This window comes from Emydura macquarii, unplaced genomic scaffold, assembly GCF_026122565.2.
Source record: "Emydura macquarii macquarii isolate MOO-44397 ecotype Brisbane River unplaced genomic scaffold, CSIRO-AGI_Emac_v2 contig_480, whole genome shotgun sequence".
Lineage (NCBI taxonomy): Eukaryota > Metazoa > Chordata > Testudines > Chelidae > Emydura > Emydura macquarii.
In genome coordinates, this window is record NW_027130617.1 from 2,197,577 (window position 1) to 2,217,940 (window position 20,364).

The following is a 20,364-nucleotide window of genomic DNA, read 5'->3' on the forward strand; positions in this document are numbered from 1 at the left end:
AGTGGGGCAGTGCCTTCCCCACCCATGATTGTGGATGCCTTGATACTGGCTTAAATGTGTGTTTTAATAGGTATAGCTTGTTCCATTAAGGGGAGGGAAATAAATTATACACCTGTGAGGCACCTTTGTATTAATATAGCTGTGTTCACACTAGGGGTCATACTGACAAAACTGTTTTGGTAAAAAATCACATCCCTAATCAACATAATTATACCAGTACACAATCTGTGAGTGGACCAGGCCTTAGTCAATATGGGTTTGTTTACATGCAGAATTGCAGCAGTTTAATTTAAGGTGTGATTTTAAACCTTTTCAGTTAAGCCAGTGCAAAAGGCTTTGTGGACACTCTCTTGTTTTGGTTTAATCCAGGCTTATTTTAGTTTAACTAATAAAATTACAAACAGATTTAAGATAAATCAAAATAAGCTACTCTTAAATCAAAATAAGACTTTGTCTACATTTAAAAGTTAGGATTACATAGCTCCCTCAGTCAGAGGTGTGAAAAAAACAACACCCCTGACTGACATAGCTATGCTGACCTAGCCCTCAGTATACCCAGTTGTGTCGATGGAAGTATGCTTCTGTCAACGTAGCAAACTTCACTTGGGAAGATGGTGTTCATACACCAAAAGAAAAATCCTTTCTGCCAGGTAGGCTGCATCTACGCTACAGAACTATGCCAGCATAGCTATACTGACGTAATAGTTTCTGGCCGAAGGCTGTGTCTGAGCTACACACTTACTTCGGTATAACTACGTCACTCAGGGGTGTGAAAAAGTCACAGCCCTGAGTGACATAATTATATCAACCATAATCCCCATGTAGACAGCGCTATATTGGCGGCAGAGCTTTTCCCACTGACACAGCTACCATCTCTCACGGATGTAGAGTTATTAAGCTGACGGGAAAGTTCTCTCCCATCAGCTTAGGGCATCTTCACCAGAAGTGCTACAGAGGCATAGCTGCATCAGTGCAGCTGCACCAATGCAAGTTTGTAACGTGGACCTGCCCTTAGAATATCCGCATGGGGGATTGCACTGATTTAGCTAAACCAGTGCAGTTTTTTGTGTTCACAAGACCTAAGGAAAATAGATATATGCATACATAATACGGTTTTCGTTCATTTTATAGTTTTATTTCTTAACAGCTTCCTCTTAACTTGACAAAACACTAATTCTTCCAGGACTACATAGATGCCACATTTGAACTTTTAAAATTAAACTATTTTTTAGCTTATGAGTGCCAAAAAGTATCTCAGCAATATTTTCTGTGGCTGAAAAACATTTTCTCTGTACTTGGATGACTAAAATATCTGAACAGATTTTCTTCAAGTTACAAAATGAAAAAGCATATCAGGGCAAAATATCTTTCTAGAAAGTTATATATGTAAAACAGAGATTTACAATGGACATTCTATCATGATTGTAACTATAGTGTGACCAGTATGATGCTATCATAGATATTTATAAAGTTTGCAGACAATACCAAGCTGGCATGGGTTGCAAGTGCTTAGGAGGATAGGAATGGATTAAAATTAGAAATGGTCTGAAGTAAATAAGATGAAATTTAATAAGGACAAATGCAAAGTACTCCACTTAGGAAGGAACAATCAGTTGCACAGTTGCACACTTACAAAATTTTTACAAGAAGGAGGGAGAAAAATTGTTCTCCTTAACCTCTGAGGATAGGACAAGAAGCAATGGGCTTAAATGGCAGCAAGGACAGTTTAGGCTTGACGTTAGAAAAACCTTCCTAACTGTCAAGGTAGTTAAGCACTGGAATAAATTGCCTAGGGAGATTGTGGAATATTCATCATTGCAGATTTTTAAGAAGAGGTTAGACAAATACCTGTCAGGGATGGTCTATAATGCTTGGTCCTGCCATAAGTGCAGGGAACTGAACTAGATGACCTCTCAAGGTCCTTTCCAGTCTTAGGATTCTATGATTTTCAGGCTTATCCTTCGAGCACAGTGAGGTATCTCAAAGAGCTTTTGGTACTCCTTTGGGACCTCTGCCTTATACTGAACACTCCTCTTCTCAAGAGAAAAGAAGAAGAAAAAATGTGCCTCGTTTTGATAGTCAGATATCTTCTTTAAAGTCAGTTTAGAGAATTGGAGACAAACTACTGAAATGGTTTCTTCCCTAAATATAATTCTCGTTTTTGATTTTTGTTACTTTTTAAAAGACTCTATTTAAAATATTTCCCCTTGTTGTTTGATTCTTTTTTGAGTGTCTTCAGAGAATAAATTTTTTTTGGTGGCATCAGCATAGCCATTGCAGATGGGATGTAATCAGTTTTCTAAATAACTGGGTCATTTTATGATCTCTCTAGCAGTTTCTTAAGCTGGAAGCCTGCATTTTGTTCTGCTGGATCCTGCATGTCTTGGGCCCAGCCCTACTCCTATGGGTAGTCACGCTGACTTTAATGGACTGCCTGTGTCAGTAAGAGCTACAGGATCAGGCTCCTAATGTCTAAAGTATGGTTAGCTCTTGTTGACTATTCTGTTACTTCACATATTGATTGAAACCTCATCAGTTGCTGCTAGAGGCAGGCAATTTCATCTGCTTGAGTTGGATTTTGGCATTTTCAAATTTCTACATCACAAACTGCTCTTTATCTACAAGCTTGTTATATCATCCCTTATTGCTTAGAATATCTATTTATTCCTGATGTGGGAGCAAACAAAGGGAAGTGGACAACAGGCTTGTACACCATGTCAAATTTCTGTTCATCCCATCTTGAGTTTAACTTCCTCCATGCATTTTGATCTCTTTCCCCAACCATGGCTATCTGGAATATTTGGAATCCATGACTCCTTATTGATGTGCTAAACTAATTTGTGACGATGAGTAATGCTATTTTTGTACAGTAGATGCCTACTGTATAATGATTCAAATAAAGATCCAGCATAAAGCTTTGAGAACAAATATTTGAATATAAATATTTTATTTATAAATTAATTTTACATCCTACACTTTAAAATGCTACAGACTAAGTAATTTTCCTGCTTCTGAATAATTTGTTGAGAGTGGATTTTGATCTTCCATAGATTTAGGACATTTGTAAATTGAAAAAGCTCATTGTGGTCATGCTTTCACAAGCTTCTTGTGGCACGGATACCTATTTAGATGTAAATGGTACACAGAAAAGCTGCCAAATTTTTCTCTTAAGCCTTGGCATGGAAACACTAGCTGGTGCTGTAAACTCTGTTCTCAATGTGTGAAAAAGTCATCTGATTTAAAAATAAATTCACAGTTAAAAAGAGGGCTTTCCAAGTTTCCCAAAATATCTATTGGTAGTAACTTCTATATGCTCTCTTGATGAATTAAATTATGACTTTGAAAAAGCTCATTTTGTGAGCAGAAAATTAAATATTGCATAACTTATTAAAATGGTATATGTTACAGAAAATTGTCCTCTCATTCTAGAAGCTTACTCGGAATGATATCAGTATGTGATGCAAACCATTAAAATTTATTCTATTTGCTGACTCTTACAAAGAGAATTTTCATGGCAAAGGTAAATTTCATGGCAAATTTAACTACAATGTTATATAGGTTTAAAACAATAGCCTGCTTTTGCAGATTTTGCTCTGATTTTAACAATGTATCCCAGTCCCTGTCTTGCTCAGACAGCTTGTTTTCCTTGCTGTATTTCTTTGACCAGAAGGGTATCTAGCTGTTTCCTTTCTGCTAGAGCTCTGAGTAATGCACTGCCATTTGCCAGCAGGGGGATGGTTTGTATCATTTCTGCAGTATACACAGCCGCAGATGACTAGGCTGAAGTATTTCTGCCTCCAGCTTATAAAATGCAGTGTGCTTCCCCAGCACCACAGGGAAACTATTATGCATTGATTTTAAGATATGGTAGAACCTCAGAGTTACAAATACCTCGGAAATGGAGATTGTTCGTAACTCTGAAATGTTTATAACTCCGAACAAAACATTATGTTGTTCTTTCAGAGGTTTACAATTGAATATTGATTTAAAACAGCTTTGAAACTTTACTATGCAGAAGAAAAATGCTGCTTTTAATCATCTTAATTTAAATGAAACAAGCACAGAAACAATTTCTTTACCTTGTCAAATCTTTTTTTAAAACTTTCCTTTTATTTTTTTTATTAGTTTACATTTTAACACAGTATTGTACTGTATTTGCTTTTGGAGGGGCAAAAAGGGACTCTGCTGCCTCCTGAGTGTGTACTTCCAGTTCCAAATGAGGTATGTGGTACGAACCAATCAGTTTGTAACTCTGTTGTTTGTGTGCTTGCTCACGTCCATTCCCATGTAGGTGTGCGCGCTATGTGCACTGTTGCCAGAAGCTTTTTCCTAGTGGTATGTGCCAGGTCAGCACTGGTGCCCCTGGAGTGGCGCCTTCATGGGACGGTATATAGGGAGCTGCTGCCCCGCCGCCCCTTCAGTTCCTTCTTTCCATCAGTGATAGTCACTAGAACGCTGTTCTTCTCTTTCTCTGCAAGTGATATACCTCAGTGGTTGTAGTTAGATGTAAGTAGTTAGTTAATAGAGTGTAAATAGTTAAGTAAATTGAACTTAGATTAGTGTAGGTACTTAAGATCCCCGCTCTGGGGTGCTAGCCCGTCCAGGGCACTGAGATATGCCTTGATACCAGGGCTTCAAACAGTGTGTGACTTTCCCCCCAAAAAACAGTGATAATTGACCCTCATGACAGCTGCCTGAAGAGCCTGGGAGAGGGACACATCCCAGCAAAGTGCTGGATTTGTAAGAGCTTCAGGCCTAGGACTAAAAAGAACAGGAACAGTAGAGTGAAGTTCTTCTTAATGGAGACCATACTTCACGCTGCGTTGGCGCAACAATCAGATCTAGCACTGAGCATCTCCTCATTTAGGAGCCTACTGGCCTCAATCAGAGAACCACAAAGGAGTCAGGTATCTCCAGTGCCTAAGTCCACCTGGCACCAGACACTTCCCTGGCAGCCAGAAAATTGGCACTGCCAGTGCGGCTCCATTCCTCATCACCGGTGCTGAAGAAGAAGTTGAAGAAATCAGACTGGGGATGCTCCCCAACAAGGAAGAACATGGAGAGAGTGAGACCTGTAACAGACCACTCCCAGATAGCTGTCAGCCAGCTGGCACCATTGACTCTGGCCCCGGAGGCAGAACCATTGAATCTAGCACGTATGGACTCCCCACTGAGGGTAAGCCATGAAGGAGATTCGATCCTGGCAGCACTGTCAATGCCAGAGGCAGCGAGGAGTCTCTTGACCCTCCCGGCACCTCCATGTCCTTTGAGCCGGGGCCCACAAGGGGCAGCTTTGATGCAAGATGCCACCTCACAGAGACAAACCCTGGCCTTGGGCAAGCGGCGATGATGGTGAGACACCAAAGCCCATCTCATCTGGCTTTGCGAGCCTTGGAAGCGCAACAGTAATTACTGGTACAGCATAGGCCATGATTCTGGCACCTGCCGGAGTCCCATCGCTGCGGAGGTGATGGAGGTCCGCAGGACCTGCTGGGACTGGAGGAGGCTCAGGACAGTCCTAGCCACCTTGTCATCCTCCCCAGACGAGACTGTGGCTAGTACATCCATAGCTCCAGTACACACAATTCAAAGCCCACCAGGAGGTCTTCAAGAGAATGGCCCAAAACCTTGGCCTGAAGGTGGAGAGATTGATGTCTCTGCTGCAGACTTGGTGGACATATTGACATCCCCCAGATCAACCAGGGTGGTCTTACCCCTCAATGAGGCCATCTTGAAACCAATTAAGGCCTTGTGGCAAACTCCCGCATCCCTTCAGCCCATGGCGAAGCAGGTTGAGAGGAAGTACTTCGTACCCCTGAAAGGGCACGAGTATCTGTACACACAATCCCCTCCAGGATCCCTGGTTGTAACCGCAGCCAATGTTCGAGATCGACAAGGGCAGCAGGGTTCATCTCCAAAGGGTAAAGAGGCCAGGAAACTGGACCTGTTAGGATGGAGGGTGTATTCCATAGGGGGCCTTCAGTTGAGAATATCAAACCACCAGGCCCTCTTAAGTTGCTATGACTTTAATTCCTGGACAGCCATATTTAAATAACTCCTACCATCAGAGTCCAGGACGGAGTTCGCGGCATTGATGGAGGAAGGCAGGGCCATAACCAGGGCATCCCTTCAGGCCGCCTTGGAAGCTGCGGATGCGGCAGCCTGCACCTTGGCCACAGCAGTGATGATGAGGTGCAGCACCTGGTTCCAAACATCAAGCCTGTCCTGTGAAGTACAGCTGACAGTGCAGGATCTGTCATTCGAGGGTAACTCGCTCTTTTCTGACCAGACAGATGCACGACTTCATAGTCTGAAGACTTTTGTGCCACTCTGAAATCTCTAGGCCTCCACACACTGGCCCCATCCCAAAGGCACTTTAAGCCCCAGCTTTTGGGCCATTTCCAACCACCACAACAAAGGCAGGACTTCGGGCGACGGTGAAACAAAGGCGTTAGGGGAAGGCACCCTCATCGCTCCTCATCAGCCCCCATAGTTATGTCTGCAGGGCAACCCTTGGGCCCTAGACAGAACCTTTGAAGGTGCGATCAGGGGTGATGCACTAGTCCAGATCCTGGATTTTACCCCACTGTTTGGAAACCATTTATCCTACTTTTACTGGGTGTGGGTCAACATGATCTCGGATATCTGGGTGCTCTGCATGATAGAAGTGGAATACACCCTTCAATTTCTCTTCCCTTATTTCCCACCTCTCCTCCTCATCCCTCTTCAGGGACCCTTCTCACGAGAGACTTCTAACTCCGGAGATGCAGTCCTTCTTAAGGGTATGAGCGGTGGAGGAGGTCCCTATGGATCTAAGAGGCACAGGGTTCTATTCACGTTACTTCTTGATCCCCAAGTCCAACTGAGATCTCAGACCCATACTAGACCTGCAAAATCTCAACAAATTCATGAAGAAACTGAAGTTCCACATGATCTCCCTGTCCTCAACCATCCCTTCCCTAGATCCAGGGACTGGTATGCCGCCCTTGACTTAAAGGACGCATACTTTCACATAGCGATATTCCGGGGCACAGGAAGTTCCTCTGATTCATCATAGGTCATAACCATTATCGCTTCATGGTGCTACCCTTTGGTCTATCGGTAGCACTGAGAGTATTTACAAAGTGCATGGCGGTGGTGGCAGCTTCCCTCAAGAAAGCAGATGTGCAGGTTTACCCATACCTGGACGATTGGTTGATCAAGGACTGCTCCAGGGAGCTGGTGGAAAGGTGTGTGAGACTTCTTCAGTCCACTTTCTGAAACCTAGGGCTCCTGATAAATTAGCAGAAGTCAACATTCTTGCCAGTGCAGAGGATAGAATTTAGAGGGGCGGTCCTCAAATCGACCAGGGCCAGAGCCTACCTTGCGGAGAGTTGTTTCAGAGCCATCAAAGCCCTCATAAATGGTGTAAGAGCCTTTTCCATCACCACAGTGAAAAACTGCCTGTAGCTTCTGGGTCACATAGCCTCTTGTACGTATGTGGTGTAGCATACTCGTCTCAGATTCAGACCCCTCCAAGCATGGCTGGCATAGATATACACACTAGGTCATCACCCTTTGGACAAAGGTGGTCACAATCCCATCAGCAGTGACCCTTACCCTGCAATAGTGACTCGACCAGGAAACGGTGTGCGGGGGTATCCCTTTTTTGAGACCAATTCCGTCGATGTCACTGGTCACCGATGTCTCAGACATGGGATGGGAAGCCCACCTCGGGCCCCACAGGACATATAGGCACCAGATGAACTGACCTTTCACATCAGTGTCAGAAAGATGAGAGCAGTACGCTAGGCGTTTCAATCCCAGCTGCAGGACAAATGCATCTCTGGGCTCACAGACAATACTACGGCAATGTTCTAAATAAACAAGGCAGAGCCAGCTTGTCCCCCTTATGATGAGTGCTGGTGAGTCTGTGGGATTACTGCATAGCCCAGTCCATTCACTTGGAGGCATTTTACCTGCCAGGATCGCAGAAGAAGCTGGCAGACCACTTGAGCAGATCCTTTGGCAACTATCACATGTGGTCTGTTCTCCCGGACGTCCTGAATGTCACTTTCTATAAGCTGGGATTTCCCCAAGTGGACTTGTTCGCAACCAGAATCAACAAAAAGTGTCCCCAGTTCTGCTCATACCTGGGGCATAACCTGAGATCCCTTTCAGATGCTTTTCTCCTTCCCTGGGGAGGGGAGTCTGTTTTATGCCTTCCCTCCCACGTCTCTGATTCAGAGGGTGTTGCTCAAGGTCAGGAGGTACAAAGTGAGGATGATCCTTAAAGCCCTAGCATGGCCATGACAGCATTGGTTCTCAACTATCCTGCACCTGTCAGAGGAGAAACCTATCAGCCTACCGATGCTTCCAGACCTGATCTTGCAGGAACACGGCTGCCTGTTCCACCTGAATCTCACGTTGCTGCATCTGACAGCATGGAAGTTTCATGGTTGAGTGAGGGGGAGCGGGGCTGCTCGGCTCCTATACAGACAGTTCTTATGAATAGCAGGAAACTGTCAACCAGATCGGTGTATCTGGTAAAATGGAAGAAGTTCTAATTGTGGGAATCAAGGAAAGGAGTCCTGCCAAACGAGACATCCCTGCCTCTTATCCTGGTCTATCTGTTCTACTTGAAGAAAGAAGGCCCTGCAGTATTGTCCATATGGCCGCAGTCTCGGCTTTCCATCCATCTAGTAAATGGCCAAACAGTGTTCGCTAACCCAATTTACTCCTGGTTTTTGAAGGGGCTGGAGCATTTATACCTCCAGGTGCATCAATCCCTGCCTCCCTGGGACCTCAGCTTGGTGCTGTAAAGGCTCCAGGGCCCCCGTTTGAGCCTATGACATTGTGTTCCTTGCTCCATCTCTCTTGGAAAGCAGTCTTCTTAGTTGCCATTACTTAGGTTAGGAGGGTTTCAGAGATCAGGGCCTTTACCTCTGAACCACCGTATACTGTCTTCTTTAAGGACAAGCTATGACTTCAACCTCATCTATCCTTCCTTCCTAAGATGGTCTCACACTTAGTAGCCAGGACATTTTTTATCCAAAGCTGCATGCTACCATGAAGGAACAAAGGCTTCGCTCTCTGGATGTTAGGCATGCCTTGGAGTTTTACACAGAGAGGACTAAACCATTTCAAAAGACCATTCAACTTTTCATGGCAATTGAGGAAAGGGTGAAAGGGGGTCTCGGCCCAAAGAATCTCCTCATGGATTACATCATGCATGCGCACATGCTATTATCTGGTAAAGGTTTTGCCTCCTCACCTAACAGTGCATTCCATAAGGTCACAAGCCTCGTCAGCAGCTTTTGTAGCACAGGTCTAGGTTCTGGCCATCTGCAAGGCAGCGACCTGGCCATTCATACACACATTCACTACATACTATGCCATCATGCAACAGGCAAGGAGTAACACTACCTTTGGACAAGCAGTCTTGGAGTCTGTATCAATGCAGACCTCCGATCCCACCTCATGACTCCCGGCTTGAGAATCACCTACATCGGAATGGACATGAGCAAGCACTCGAAGAAGAAAACAGTTACAGAAAGGTTAATAACTGTTTTGTTCTTCAAGACGTGTTGCTCATATCCATTCCAAAACCTGCCCCTCTGTCGGGGTAGCCGGCAAGAAGGAACTGAGGGGGCGGCAGCTGCCTATATTCCATGCCACTCCAGGGGGCACCAGAGCCAATCCAGCATGTACCACTAGGAAAAACTTCCTGTGACGGTGTACGTCGTGTACACACACCCACATGAAAATGGACATGAGCAACACATCTCGAAGAACAACTATTACAGAAAAGTTAATAACTTTTTTTGACTATATGTCTTTTAGCTTGTAATTTTGATCCCTTTTCTGTATAAGAAGCAAAGTGATTTAAAAACAAATTATATATATTAAGGACAGGATTAAATGCTTCAGTATAATACACATTTTAGAATAGTTATTTTAAACTTCGCTAACAATGAAGTATAACATATATACATATATTTATCTTTGGAAGACTTAATGCAATCCAACAGTCTGCTTTTTCCCAGTGTCATCTTTCACCAGTTGCAGAAGCAACAAACAATTTTCTTGTATTTGTTGAACTTCATTCTGGATACAATTGCTCCTTGGGCCTTAGTAGCAATCATTAATGCAGTAAATTAGGATTTCTGACATGCTTACACCTTTCTTTTTGAAAGAGCAGAAGGTTCAGTACGTTTCCCAGCTTCAGTGTGTATGGTCTAGCTATTACAACTTGTCAAGTGGATAGGACTGCACAGCAGATGGTGATAATTGTCTTATCAAAAATCAGTTAATCTCTGCTGTTGGTGCTATAAATAACAGAAAGAACCAAGCTGCCAGCAGAAAGGGCATTTTAAGGGAAAGCAGAAGCACAAATCATAATTGAGCCTCCAGGATAGACATGGAGTTTCTAGTGCAGCACTTGAAAGGAAGCCAGGTACTCTACTCAGACTTCCTACTGCTCTTCACTCCTGTGTTCTGTTGTGCTTAAATATATCCCCTTTTCCAAACCATCCTGTTATGGTTTGAGGCCTCATGGTTAAACAGGAGATTCAGGGAATATTGCTTCAGTGTCCCATAAAGGCTACCTTTCTTTAAAGCTAGGACATATGCTTTAAAAATACAGCATGCCTATAGGATGTTGCCAGGTCTGATCAACAAAACTCCAGAGAATAAGGCTATATCTACTCTTAAACTACTACAGCTGCAGTGCTGCAGCTGCACCACGGTAGCGTTTCCGTGTAGACACTTACTACAATGACTGGAGGGGTTACCCAGTTGTTGTAGTTAATCTACCTCCACAAGAGGCAGCAGTGAGGTTGACGGAAGAATTCTTCCATTGGTCTAGCACTGTCTACGCCAGCAGTTAGGTTGTCTTAACTGTGTTGCTCAGGGATGTCGATTTTTCACACCACTGACTGACATAACTGGCTTGACCTAATTTTTTAGTGTAGACTGGCTTAAGTCTGGAGAAGAACTAAGTAGAATAGCCTTGTGCTTTATTTAAATTTTGGACACCAGAACAGTTCTTTCTCATGTCTAACTTTTTCTGCGATATCCCATGAAGCCTGGGGAGTCAGAAGTGTGTCATGTTCAGTCATTGAGGATATGTCTACACTGCAATGTAAACCCGTGCTTGAGCCTGGGTTCAAGCCTAACCCCCCTTGTGTCTATGCTGCAATTACACTAACCCACAGCTTGGACCCAGTGTCCCAGGACTCTGCAGGGCTGGGGGGTCCAAGCTCGAGTTAAGCCAGAACCCAGGGTCCAAGCCCTACTGCTTTGCAGTAGAGATGCAGCCCCACATGATTCAAGTCTTGGGAGTCAGCTGGAAGTATCCCACAATTCCATTAGTCCTCTCTATTCCAACAATCTTCAATCCACTGTATTGAAAATGGAAGCCACCCTCTTCTCCCTTTGCAAACAGCAGCAGTTTAGGTCAGCATTAACCCATTCTCTTCTGATCACCAATCTTCAAGCACATTATCATAGAGCCTCCTGGGTTTGCAACGGAGAGCAAACTGATCAAGTCTTTTGCAAAGCAAGCTGATTCCTGGCAATGTGCATGGCAGGCAGTAAAGTTTTCCCACAATGCACCACAATCCTAGGGCTAGAGTGGCCACGTTTCAGGAGGTGGGGGACGCTAGGGACTCTGGGATATGGTTACTTTGACTCAGATCTATGCACTGCAGTGTCACGCCAGAAATCTAGGTTCAAGCACAGGTTAGAAAAGTCTTAACATAGGGTTAAAATACAATGTAGCTGCTCCCAGGATTCACAAACACAGCTGACTCGAGTCCCACTAGCCTTGGACTTACATTACAGTGTGGACATACCGAGAGTTAATTGCTTTCAGGGATTCCCACCACCCACTTCTAACACATGACAGACTTACAGTCTGCCCAAGGAGTTCTCAGATAAATTCACTGCTGACCTGTGGCATAAAAGTTGCTATCATCAAGTACCTGTCCCAGTAGACTGCAGTTCCTCTAGCTGGTTGGCTGAGAACAATGGGAAATGGTCTCGATATGAAATAAATAAAGAAGCACAGGGAATACAATTTATATCCGATTTCTCTTGAAGCTTGTCAGGTAGAAACTGTGTACTTTGGGTACATTAGTGTGCATATTGCATTCTCCAGTTACACAAAGACAAGGTGGTTCATGTATATGTGTGAAATAAGAATTCAGAGTTTGACTTACCCAAGAAGGTAGCGACTGCTTCTGTCTCCGATATCAACAGTCATAGAAACAAAGCCAAACAAATAGTAGGCTTCAGTCATTAAACATCCAAAGTGTTTCATGATGTGTACAGCCTTTCAAGTGATTCAACAAATTAGTTATTTGTTTAGCTTACTTATTATGAAAGACACCATTTACAGATGGATTAATTATGAAGTAGTTGAAACATATTGAGCAAAGAAAAAAGACACCTCTTTCCCTGCCCCAAATCCAAAGTTCATCATGGCACACTCAGTAAGGTAATGGTTTCTGATGTTCCAGAAGAAGATATCTGAATATGTTCCACGGATGTTTGAGGCACTACAAAGTGGGACCCGTGGGTATTGGCTGATTTACTTTGAGACACAAATATGGTACGCAAAATGTGATGAAATGGTGAGGAATAAAAAATAATGACACATTGGAATTTGGATTAATTTTTTTCCCAAAAATTCCTATCCTAGTCTGGATCAACCCGTTCATCAAACAAGAAATGAGCAAGAATGGGAGGGTTTGGGTTTCTTTTCTTCTTAGCAAAGTTTGATTGTGTGAGGTTGCCATTTTTCCCTTCCCTTTTCTCTTCCCCCATCTACAAGCTGTTTTCTCCTGTGATAGTTTTTTCATATTTTTCTTTACACGGATCTGGGAAATCACTTTGATCTGGAAAAGGGGAGCTCTCATTATGTCTTCACACAGACACATGCTCCACCTGCTAGAAGAATGAGTCCATGCAGGTGTGAATTTGCAGAAAACCTTTACAGGTAAAGCTTAAATAGTTGCAGAAAAATTTCTTTTCTTGCCATGTAGTGTTGTCAACTTCAGTTTAAGGCATCCTAGAATTTGTGCTTCCTAGCCTAATTAAAAAGAGTGTATCAGAGGAGACATGTTTGAGCTCTTAAGAAAGATCACATGGCCCATTTGGCAGACAAGACATGTTAAAGGTATTGCTGAAAGAATAACACATGTACATTGTACGAGTGGAAAAGACATTTTGGGTCAACTAGTCTGGTTTTTGACATTATATGTGCCTTACTGCTGTTCCTTCTACTAGTGTCTTAGGGCTTTTCTACACTTAAAGTTCTGCAGTAGCGCAGCTGCAATGCTGTAGTGCTTCAATGAAGACACTACCTACACCAACAGGAGGGATTCTCCTGTCATTACAGGTAATCCACCTCCCCGAGAGGTGGTAGCTAGGTTGATGGGAGAATTCTCCCATTGACATAGCACTGTCTATACAGGGGATTAGGTGGGTTTAACTGAGTTGTTCGGGGGTGTGGATTTTTCATACCCTTGAGTGACACAGTTATACCAACCTAATTTCCTAGTGTAGACCAGGCCGTAGAGAATATTTTCTTAAATCAGGACTCTTAAACTTATCTGACCTACTTGACTTGTTCAGAATGGAAGCTTTATGTTGTGAAGTCAACTTCTGGATGTGAACTGATTTAATACGGTCTTAGCCTGAAACGGTTCTGAAAGGTCTCAGTCCTCTAAATAGGGTGTTAAATCTGAAATCTAATATGGACCGGATCTTCAAATAATTTAGATGTGCAGTTGCATACATGAAATGCGTGCCTAATTTTTGCATATAATTATAAAATGGAGCCTACTAAGTGTGTAATTGCATGCACAAAATGCCAGATAAGCAAAGAGCAGAAATAGTTGTGGTGGAATCAGTTTTTTTCCACTGAGCAATGTTAAACAGTATCTAAGGGCTTGTTTATATTTGAATATAATTTTGAACAATTGAGGTTGCTGATGTAATGCTGACTGACATGCTAACCACTTGCTTAGATGAGTAAAAAAAACACATTCAGCATCGTGTCATCTAACTCAGGGTTTGTCCACACAGACATGGTGTGCGGCAGACTAGAATGTGAATCTATAGTGCACTGGCTTGCTCCACGCTAATCGCCTTGTGGGCCCTGCTATGACATAATGCGTGTCAAGTTAGTGTACTATAGATTCATACCCTGACTTGCCACATGCTAAGTGTCTATGTGGACATGCCATCAGTGGCTTGACATCCTGTTCATACTTAAAAGTTTGCAGTATAGATGAATCCTAATGGTCATGTTGCTACATAAGGGCCATGTTTTATCCACTGCCTTTATACAACTCTCCTTCTGATGTCAGTGGGAGAACTACTGTTGATCAAGGTGATATATTGGGCCTGACATTGTAATCCAAGCCCACAGTCCATAATTAAAAATGTAATTTGGCCTTCTCCATAGAATGTGTTTGAAACACCCCACCTCTCTGCCCTTTCACTCTGCCTTGTAAATTATCTCTCTGTTGTATAATATTAACTATGGATTTGAAATTGGAGGCAACTCATTTCTCTGAAATTCTGGAGAAGTTTTGAATTAAATGAATGTCCATATGTATTTTTATATGAATAGCTTTTGAAAGACTGATTGTTTGCACCAGGCTACTTTCTCTCCAGAGTACAAGTTGATTGAAGCTTGTTTATAAATGAATTGTGGGATTTTATTATGTTATGCTATTAATTAATCTTTAATTTTTAAAAAATGCAATTCCAAAATTAATAAATATTAGATGTCTAAGAGTCTCTATAAACATCAAGATTAGTCAAACTATTCCTGTGGTATCTGTTAAATTTTTTGACATGTAATTCTTTAATTATATGGATTCTTTAAAATTAATCTTAACCTTAAAACTGTGTGTGGGAAATAAGAGATTCTAAAGGAAATATAAAAGATAATTTATGTAAATTCTGCCTTTTATACTGAAGAGAAATGGGTTTAGTAGATTTTTGTACAGAAACTTGTTTTCATTTATTCTGACTACTATATCTGAACAGTAGGAGTATTTCATTGTACTCTACCAAAAGTCCTGAGTAAACTAATTTTTATATCATCAAGTTAATTAATAGCCTTTAGGTAGGCGTGAAATGTCAAGAGGGGAAAAGAAGTAACTAAGCTCAGAACATTTAGAAAATGAGAGTAGAGCTAGAAACCCAAAATGTTTAAAGCTGCAAGTATGCCATCTAGTGTTAAATAAATTTTTGACCCAGTCTGAAATGTGTTCTGAGCACAGTTGTGAATTATCATTAAGATGATGTCATGCTTCTGCACTAACTGTAGATTAGTATGCAGGTGATGATAGATCAGAAAGTAGCCAAAAGCTTGATTGGGGGAATAACGCTCCCAACAGTGACTCAAGAGCATGAGTACCAACCGCAGGGCAGACTGTTAGAAACCAGAATACAAAACCCTAATTGATTGTGAGTTCTAAATTTAGATTTCATCAATGAACTGCACCAAGTGCAAACTCCTGAGGCACTGTAACAGCCTTCACACAGGCAGACAGTCCTCTTGCATACTCAGTCGTGTCTTGCCACCTGGGTGAGCTTATCTCTGTGATAGATGACCCTTTACACCAAGAATCACAGCAATATTCAGGTTACTCCTGATCCCAAAGAGCGATCACTTACCCCTGGTCAATAGTACTTTAGGTGTCACATCAAAGCCAATGCTTGTAGCCAATCCTGTAGTGACCTCTATGAGGACTTATTACACAGGAAAAGAAATCTAGAGTTATTTACAATGTTAAAGCAAGCAAACAGACACCTGAATGAGAGAGGCCATGTCTACACTACAAAATGTTGACCTAATTTACGTTGGCAGACAGCCATCACAGTTATTAAAGTGGTTGTGTGTGTGCACACTTGGCTCCTTGTGTTGGTAGTGCGTGTCCTCACCAGGAGCACTTGTATCGTCAGTATGGGGAACTTGGGGGATGGCTCCTGGAGGCAATGCAGTGTCTAAACTGACACTGTGCCAACCTAATTATGTGAACCATGACTCTGCGCCACTTGGGGAGGTGGTGTTTACTAAATCAGCATAGAAGGGCACTTATGTTGGTGGGAACCAAATTTAAGTGAAGACGCTTCCACAGCTAGATCAAAGTAAGCTGCCTTGCATCAACCAAACAGTGTAGTGTAGACCAGGCCTCAGTCTCAGGTTTCAAAACATAATATAGGCTTCTGTAATCAGCAAGCTCTATTTGGCCTTTAGGGCTAACCCGACTAAGCAGCTGCGCATCTCTTGCTCTGTGGCGTACCATTGATCTCTGGCACTTGGGGTCCATACTTACATTGGTGCCTCCCTGGCAGCGGCAGCACCCCGGAGGGGGTGAGGCGGTGTCTGCAGGCCCAGCCATGTCCCACTCTTCCCCACTCGCCCCATCAGTGGCAGCGCCCCGTGGAGGAGGGGGGATGTGTCTGCGAGCCCATGTCCTGCTCTCCCCCACTCCTCCCAATTGGTGGCTGCAGCAACATGGGCAGCACCCTGTGCGGGGGGGGTGTCTGCGGGCCCGTTTCCTGCTCTCTCCCCGCTGTGGGGGCAGCAAGGGCGTGATGGACTCTGGTCTCCACAGCTCCCTCCTTGCACCCAGAGCAGGGGCATAGGGCCGGGAGTATGCTCTGACTACCTGTGCCAGGGGGCGGCTCCTCCTCTGAGGGCCTGGCTGGCACCATCCCCCCCCACCCAGGCCGGCACCCAGGAGCCTAGCCCCACCGACCCCCCTAGTACGCCACTGCTCTTGCTTCTTCCTAGGAACACCTTGCCTCTGCTCCTTCTCCTCCCCCGAGAGTCCAAGCAGCATGGAGATACCTAGTTTCCCTTTGGTTGAGGTTTTTAATCTCCCTCTGCCATGTGCTCTGAACTGCAAATTCAGCTGATGGGAGGAGTCCACTTGCATGACTCATCTTCATAAGGAGGAGAGCAGAACAACAATATGAATCTTGAGCCCTTTTGTTGATGATTCCTCAAGCCAGATGTAGAGAGTTTCCCATTGTAAGATCCACCCATAGCCTATCTGGTATTGATGGGTTTCCTTTTTCTGAAGGGGTGTATCAATTTCTGTTGAAGAGCAACTCTTCACGCTAATTAATGTCCCTCTCCTGTATGGGACATTAGAGTCACAGACTGGTTCACAATACACCACTCCAATGTTACACAATATGGAAGAGATATTACAAGTAAGATTACTGCATGGCAACTCACAAGCATGCTATAAAGACTAAACACTTCTTTATGATTCTAATACTTACTTTATCAATATTAATCCACTAGTGAGCCAGACAAATTCCAGCTATGTATCTCCCACTGTCCAGTTAAGACGTGCACTTTGGCATGAATAGTGCCTAGTCTGCTGGCATCACTCAAGGCAAAATATTCAAAGGGATAACTTCTGTACTCTGTGCTAAGCCTGGATAGCAGGGTTTGGTACAGGAGTAGAGCTTGATGAATAACTGATTTTCAGTTCAGCCAGCAAACCAAAAAAATTAGAAAAAATATTCAGTTAGGTTCTGAAAATGTTGAGAATTTGTTAGCAAATCAGAAAAATCTGTTTTCGGTCATATGACAGTGTGTGCACATGTCTTCCCCTTATCACTTCTAGGCAGTAGTTAGATCGCTTGCCTGGAACATGGGAGACCCAGGTTTGAACTTCTGCTCTGGAGCAGGGACTTGAAATGGCTTCTGTGCCTGAGTCAGAGGAGGAATTTTAATCCATGTATCCTACTTCCCAGGGGAGTGCCTTAATCACTAGGTTGTAGTCATTTTCTCTCTGGCTCATTCTGTGTATGTATACAAAGTAGAATAGATTTAACATAAGAGATTGAGAGCAAAATAACTTATAGCCTAGTGGTTAGGACACTGACCTGCATGGGCGAGACCTGAGTCTCAAGTCACTGCTCCAGTGAATATTTAAGTACTTATACTAAGTGGAACAGCTTCAAAAGGAGAGATGGAGAGCATCCTTCCCCAGAATAGCCAGTAGCCTGATGGTGAGGATACTCACCTAGAAGGGGGGAGCTCTGAGTACAAGTCCCTGCTCCAGAGTGGGGATTCAAACCTGGGCCTCTCACACTACAGGTAAGTGCCCTAACAACTGTCGTCATATAAATTGACCACAAGATGTCAGTGTAGGAGGAAGTGAAGCCATTTTAGTATTTGGGTGCTATGTGAATCTGTAATTTAGGATTTTATTATTCCTATGTCCTTTTGGTTATTAATTCCACAGCACATTGGTAGCAATCCTAGCATATTGCATGATAGTGTGCCTAATTTCCTCTTTGGGACTTCTTGTGTGTTTTTTATTAATACCTACTATCGAGTGAAGATAAAGAGGAGCACTATGCTGTTGGCCAAAAAAGAGAAGCAATACATGAATGGACATTTGCTAAGTCTTTTTGCAAGCTATGCTCCATACATTTATTTGTACAAATTATCTGAAAGGTCTGTGTAGATTAAACAATGTAAATATTTACAAAAGAAAACTTTCGAAAAAACAATTTTGCTGATTACACCCAGCGCATACTCTTAAGCGCTGAAAACTCATATGTTTGTGTGTGAAATGGCTTTATGTTTATGGTAAAATGTTGAACTCATTAGTAGGTGTAGCACTTTTATTATTTCCGTAATGCAGGGAGTGGGGTTGATGTTTTTTTCTTTCATTTGTAAAATTATAATAAATAATCCTACAACTGCAATTAAAAGGAAAACATGGAATTTAACTATTTTTAAATTATTTTCTGTATAAGAGGGAGATCATATGTTCTCTATAAGAAGGAAATAATTTTAAAATTATTTTCTCTATAACTTTTAGTTCTGGCATTTCCTAACTTTTGAGTGCTTCAACAACTTTGATTTCTTTTAATGTAGAGGTTTGTCTGTGTGATTTCCTAGCTTTTTAACAAAGCAAACTAAAACCTGATTCCTTCAGGTGGCATCATATTGACACCCACGGGAGTCATCAGGGTTAGAACCATTAGATTCACTGTACAAACCTCTGCCACTAATTTACAGCAAGAGTAGTGTAACAGATTGGGGTAGACCTGGGCTGTCAGCCTCAGAGGGAGGCCACACCGCTTCATTAGGGGCAGGCACAACAAGCAGTCTGTAGCCCTGGCCCTCAGGCCAGGTGGGGCAGGCAAGCAGAGTAACCGGCTACAGCCTATTGAGGCTTAGCAGCCCGAGAAACAGTCACCCCAGGATTGGAGAGGCCAGAGGGGAAGGGGGGACGCAGGCCCACCCGACTCCACTGCATCCCAACCCAGGGCCCTAACAGTGGCAGGGCATCCTGCCGCTGGATCAGCAGGGCTCCAGCCAAAACGTGCTGGATATTGCCTGGGTTTGAACACAGCCGGAGCGCAGTCGGCTGTCTCCAGACTACTTCCTCCTCGTGTGCCCATGTACTTGTGGCCCAGGTCGTAGTCCACTTCCTCGGGGTAGATTGCGAGGGGCAGTCCCAGTTGGCCCTTGGGGTCATAGTGTCCAGCAGCTCCTGCAAGTTGCAGGTGGCAGGCAGCTCCTCCAAATCGTTGGCAGCAGGCCGCTCTTCCCAGTCGCTGGCCGGGGGCCACTCTTCCCAGTTGCGGGGGCCCAGTAGCTCTGGCCCTCTAGGCTCCAGCCAGTGCGTAGCTCAGGTGGTCCTTTAACGGGCTCAAGATTGGGCTCAAGTCCCAGCCCTGGGGAAGAGACTTCCTTCTCCTCCAACTGTCCTCCACTCTGACCTTTTTGCTTAGCCATTCCCAGTCCCATTTCCCCCCTCCCCAGCTCTTTGTCCCCAGTCTCCGTGTCAGTCAGTCCTAGTTTGCCCCATCCTAGGTCCTTGTCCAGTCTGTTTCTCTTATCCAGTTGCCTGCCTCCCATCCATGTACATTCCCTCCCTGAACTGTCCCCCTCCCTGAGCTCCTCATACAATTGTCTTTCCTCCCGCTCTTTGTCCCAGTCTCTTTACCCAGCCAGTCTGTTATCCTCCTCCTTTGCCACTTCTCTACCCTTGCCCCACTGGTTCCCAGTCCCAGCATTCCCCACCAGCTATTCTTCCAATCTCAATCTCACCCATTCATCTCTGGCTCCCAGAACCCCTACTCCCATTTTCTTCCTGGGTTCCCAGTCCCAGTCTCCTTTGAGATTAGACTAGATTATGTAATGGTGACTTCTGGCCTTGAAATCTATAAATTTTCTGTCCCTCGATCTCGCAATCCCAGTTTCCATCCTACATCTCCCTCCCTAGCCAGTCAATCTCTCCATCACACCAGTCACGTGTCCCTCCTTGTCCCAGTCTAACTTCTCCACTGCTCAGTCCAGTCTGACTCTTGTCCCCTCCACAT

General features: G+C 43.8%; 1 protein-coding gene across 5 annotated transcripts in view; it reads left to right on the forward strand.

Annotated features, from left to right (window-relative positions):
• The window catches only part of CAMSAP2 (calmodulin regulated spectrin associated protein family member 2), a 168,860-nt gene that overhangs the window by 114,448 nt on the left and 34,048 nt on the right, over positions 1–20,364 (forward strand). The gene's annotated exons all lie outside the window — the stretch shown is intronic.